Source organism: Littorina saxatilis, linkage group LG3, assembly GCF_037325665.1.
Source record: "Littorina saxatilis isolate snail1 linkage group LG3, US_GU_Lsax_2.0, whole genome shotgun sequence".
Lineage (NCBI taxonomy): Eukaryota > Metazoa > Mollusca > Gastropoda > Littorinimorpha > Littorinidae > Littorina > Littorina saxatilis.
Window position 1 is genome coordinate 58,310,618 of NC_090247.1, and position 5,633 is coordinate 58,316,250.

At 45.0% G+C, this 5,633-nt stretch overlaps 1 protein-coding gene across 1 annotated transcript in view; it reads left to right on the forward strand.

The window, feature by feature from the left end:
• The first annotated feature begins 2,171 nt into the window (after window positions 1–2,171).
• Window positions 2,172–5,633, forward strand: part of LOC138962782 (excitatory amino acid transporter-like) — a 99,526-nt gene continuing 96,064 nt past the window's right edge. The window contains exon 1 of the mRNA XM_070334740.1: window positions 2,172–2,513. The gene's annotated coding sequence lies outside the window, so the exon portion shown is untranslated. The remainder of the gene's footprint in view (window positions 2,514–5,633) is intronic.

Sequence of the window (5,633 nt, forward strand, 5' to 3'; positions counted from 1 at the left end):
TGTTACACTGACTTTTGTCCTTGTTATGCGCGCTCGATTACAAGACTCGCGAAATTGACACCAGCCTGCAATCTGTCACAGACATATAAAGGTATTCTTTATGTCTCTAACTGCTGAACTGCGTTTTGCTATGATGAGGTTATGGTCATTCGGCCAAGGCTTCAAAAATATTGTTACACTGACTTTTGTCCTTGTTATGCGCGCTCGATTACAAGACTCAGTCGCGGCACTGACATTGCAGAGCCATTCAGTGCGTTTTGTTTATGCCCTGTTCAAGACCCCAGAACTTGAACATTCCTACCCGGCCGGGCAGAGGGGCATGACACCCCCTAAGAAACGTGTACAGTCAGTTGTTACGCCAAGACTCTAGAAACAGTGCTACAAAGAGAGGGAAATGGAGTCAGGGAGGAAACTGGGGTGGGGTGGGTGGGAGGTGTGACGGGGACGTTGGGGGCCGTGAGATGCAAATCTGATACCCAGTTGCTCATGACTGTGACACACATAGAGAAACGTAATACGCGGCGCGGCCCCATTCAAACATCGGTGCAAAAAGGTGTGGGTGCTGAGAACTGAGAAAGATGTTCTGCATACAGAGAGAGAGAGAGAGAGAGAGAGAGAGAGAGAGAGAGAGAGAGAGAGAGAGAGAGAGAGAGTGAGAATGGGGTGGGGTGGGGGGGGGGGGGAGAGAGAGACAGAGAGAGCCCGGATAGAGAGAGAGAGATAGAAAGAGATAGACGTCATAGAGCGGGGAGAGAGCGAGAGGCAGAGAGTGAGAGAGACTGAGCGAGAAAAAAACAAGTCGCGTAAGGCGAAAATACAATATTTAGTCAAGTAGCTGCCATTTTTCAGCAAGACCGTATACTCGTAGCATCGTCAGTCCACCGCTCACGGCAAAGGCAGTGAAATTGACAAGAAGAGCGGGGTAGTAGTTGCGCTAAGAAGGATAGCACGCTTTTCTGTACCTCTCTTTGTTTTAACTTTCTGAGCGTGTTTTTAATCCAAACATATCACATCTATATGTTTTTGGAATCAGGAACCGACAAGGAATAAGATGAAAGTGTTTTTAAATTGATTTGGACAATTTAATTTTGATAATAATTTTTATATATTTAATTTTCAGAGCTTGTTTTTAATCCGAATATAACATATTTATATGTTTTTGGAATCAGCAAATGATGGAGAATAAGATAAACGTAAATTTGGATCGTTTTATAAATTTTTATTTTTTTTTACAATTTTCCGATTTTTAATGACCAAAGTCATTAATTAATTTTTAAGCCACCAAGCTGAAATGCAATACCGAACCCCGGGCTTCGTCGAAGATTACTTGACCAAAATTTGAACCAATTTGGTTGAAAAATGAGGGCGTGACAGTGCCGCCTCAACTTTCACGAAAAGCCGGATATGACGTCATCAAAGACATTTATCAAAAAAATGAAAAAAACGTATGAGGATATCAATCCCAGGAACTCTCATGTCAAATTTCATAAAGATCGGTCCAGTAGTTTAGTCTGAATCGCTCTACACGCACGCACACACGCACACACACACACACATACACACACACATACACCACGACCCTCGTTTCGATTCCCCCTCGATGTTAAAATATTTAGTCAAAACTTGACTAAATATAAAAAGACTGAGAGAGAGAGACTGAAAGACTGACGAGAGAGAGAGAGAGAGAGAGAGAGAGAGAGAGAAAGGGGCTGAGACAGAGTCAGTGAGACAGAGACTAACGGAGAGAGAGAGACAGACAGCCTCAGAAAGAGTGCGAGAGGCGACTGACAAAAAGAGAGACATAGAGAGACAGAGACACGGAGAAAGCGCGAAACTGAGAGAGAGACAGAAAGAAGGAGGGAGAGAGAGAGAGAGAGAGAGAGAGAGAGAGAGAGAGAGAAAGAGGGACAGACAGAAAAAGAGAGGAAGAAAGAGAGAGAGACACACACACACACACACACACACACACACACACACACACACACACACACACACACACACACACACAGAATATGAGAAAAGGGGAGACCCCTATTTCTCCATACAATCTTTGCCCCTGTTCCAAGTCCATTCATTTTGCGATGACTGGGAATTAGTTGCATCTCACCCACCATTGGACAAAAGCGGGCCACGTGACACAATCCGACCCCCCGTTGTTGCGGCTTTTCACTTGCCGTTGTTTGTGCGCTGGTGGTTCCGTGTGATGAACGCACAACGTGAAAGGAGCTAGGATTGAATAGAAAAAGAGAGCGCGAGATAGAGAGAAGGAGAGAGAGAGTCACAGAGAGCGCGCGCAAAGCCCTCTCCTTGTGTCAGTGGTATAGTAGCAGCACAGGAAACAGTGTCAGCGTGTCCGTGCACTCTGCATTGCATTGCTTCTTCACTGCACAAGCTTCTATGCACTTCACTCTTGCAGACGACCAAAGACAGGATTTTGCAACAAAAAACACCAGAGGTGCACTGCTGTGACACTGCAGCAACGACATCTTGCAAGGACGGGGTTGTAAGCTCAGGTAAGTGCGAACTTCTCGACTTTTAATCGATGAATAGAAATTCACTATGCGCGCGTATTTTTACTACTACGGACTCGGTCCTATACGCACAGCTGAGGGAACAGAAAACTACGTTGTTTTTACGATAGCTTAGTGCGCCCGCGTGCAAGGCTGGTTGGTGGCCGTTGCCCCCTTGACTTTTTCCCTCGCTTTTTTTGTGTGTGTAAATCCGCGGGAAAGGGTACAAAAAAAAGTGCAGCTGTTGTGGGAAACGGGGTGTTGGAGTGAGATAACATGTGCAAATAAGCTGTGGCTTTTGGGTGTCGCATTTCAGAGAACTTGTGTCGAGGCACTGTTGTTTTGGCCCGTTACAAGATTGTGTGTGAGTGTGTGCTAGTGCTGTTTTTGTTTTGTTCTTTTCTTATCTCCCTGTTTTGTTTCTTGGTGTGTTCAGGATGTTATGTTACGCATTTGTACCGAGACAACTAATGCACAAATGCACACGCACCACCGTGGCCAACGTGGTATTGGTTTCTGTGTTATTGTTAGTTATTGTTGTTGTTGTTGTTGTTGTTGTTGTTGTTGTTGTTGTTGTTGTTGTTGTTGTTGTTGTTGTATAGAATAAGGGAACATACTCCGTGTCAAAAGCAGCACAGAAAAGAAATGTTGTATGGCTTTTCCATGTCGTGTTAAACTGATCGCTTTCTCGTGCGAGTCGACTCCGAACCTAATTTATGCGCTGTAACGAAGTATTCGCTAACCCGTTAAACAATAGTTGAAACTATATCCTCGTGATTATTTAGTTCCTGTTCGCACAGAACGTCGCATTATAGCATGGGTACTTAAAATAGTACACTGCTAATTATGTCCCGGCGATCCATGACCTCAAGTTATCGGAGCCACCCTGCGGGTAGTAATAGTTAATGCAACTAATTAGTTTCCATTATCATGGCCGGGAAATGTGACATCTGACAATAGACCCTATCGGTATTCCAAGCTCTCGTAATCTCTCGCAAACTTCAGAGCATAGCAAAGCATGTGGTACAGCGATCTCGTGCGAGCTGCACAAGCCTAGGTTCGAAGTTCTCGCGATGTTCAAAGCATAACAAAGAGCGTGTCTCGCGAGAGCTGCTCAGATACCGAAAAGGTCTATTGCAGTTCTATTCTCCCTGCAATAAATGGTACATGGGAAGCTTGTAATTAGTGTGGAAGTTTGCACATCCGTGTAATTAAATGGATGTTTACACCGACTACAGCCCATGCACATGCGTCTGGTATGATTTTTGCACTGACAAGCCCATTCGCATGCGTCTGGTATAATTTTTGCATCGAAAAGCCCATGGACATGCGTCTGGAATGATTTTTGCACTACAAAGCCCATTCACATGCGTCTGGAATGATTTTTGCACTACAAAGCCCATATCACATGCGTCTGGTCTGGTATGATTTATGCACCTAAAGGCCCATGCACATGCGTCCGACGGGAGTCACGTTTTGCACCAAAAAGCCGAGGATCATATGCATGATGGGAATTTAACACTAAAAAAAAGCAAGGCACAGGCGTTTGATGGGATTTTTGCAACAGAAAGCTTGGCCGCACATTCGTATGCATAATGAGATTTTTGCAACACCAAAAAGCCCAGACACAATCATGTGCCTAGTAAATGCTCAAACTGCTGACCCCAGTGAGTGACAGATCGGGCTGCGGCACTTCGTCCTCAGGCGGAATCATTCCTAAAGGCCATGTAAGTAGCTGAGTAGTCGAGGTCTTCAAACGTTATTATCACCACATGCCCCGAACTGGTACCGGATGTCAGCGAGTCGGTTAACGTCAATGCCCCTCATTAGTTTAATCCTAGCTATTGGAGTCCAATGTTCAACATAATCACGAACATCATCATCATCGTCGTCGTCGTCAGCATCGTCATCATCGTCGTCGTCGTCGTCGTCATCACCATTGCTAACACCAACATGTAGACCGTTGGAGTATTTAAATTGTCATCATCATAACCAGACTAGGCCATTTGGATCCAATGTACTTCATCATCATCATCATCAACATGATCATCATTATCATTATCATCATCACCATCATCATCACCATCGTCATTGTCATGAACATCAGAGCAGCAGCATGCAGCTAGGCCCTTGCCGTTCACTGATTCTTTTCGTCATAATCTAGGTCACTGGAATTGTGTGTTCATCACGACCATAATGGAGGCTATGGGGGGTTCATCAACGTGCTGTATTCAATCCAATAATGCTGTTATGATTGATGTATAGGGCAGAGTTTATGACATTTACGTGTCCGTTAAATAGAACCTGGCGGGAGGTTTCGCTTCAGTAAAGTTCCTCTATGCACCTGTCGCCCTGTATACTTGTCCTTGCCTAAAGGGGTACACTTTTTGTGTAAGTTATGTTGGATGACTTGTAACCCAGTTGGATCTGGACTAAAGGGCCTTTCCCACTCACGAGTATGTGTCAAGTAAAGGTTTATACTCAGAACTTCAATAGAAAACGATTTCTAGTGAGCAAGAAATTAAAGAAAGGACAAACAAAAGACACAAGATTCACCTTCACATAGAGGGCTGTCACACATGCGACTGAGTCGCGCGATTTACCCTGTCACACAGCCGACTCAGTCGTAGAAAACAGCTACGATCGACAAGTCTGCGACTCAGTCTCATGCGATTCCCTCGTAGCTTTGAGGTTTAGAACATGTTTTATTCCTGCGATCCAGTCGTCGGTCTATCGCAGGGGCAGAGCCAACAGAGCCAATCAGAACGCGTTGCTGCGGCCTTGACGCCGTGACGTAAAATAATGGTGGACAGTGGCGTACAGCGTCTCTTCGTCGATTCAAAACTTTTTGGAAGAACATGTTTTTACTCAGATATAAAGGAGACGTTTTAGGCGTGTACAGCGGTCGGAAAACATCAATTGCAGCTGTCTGAGAACTTTATTTCTTGCAAAGGCGTAATGCTGAAAGGAATTTTTCAGAAAGGTAGAGCGATGTTCGAACATTTAGCGTCTGCTCTCGCAAAGCGAGTTTGCCGTGTTCACTATGACACGTCACTTCCGCCCCGCTCGCGTGGAGTTATCGTTCGTCCGCTATCGTTCATCGTGTGACGGGTCAATGGCCGA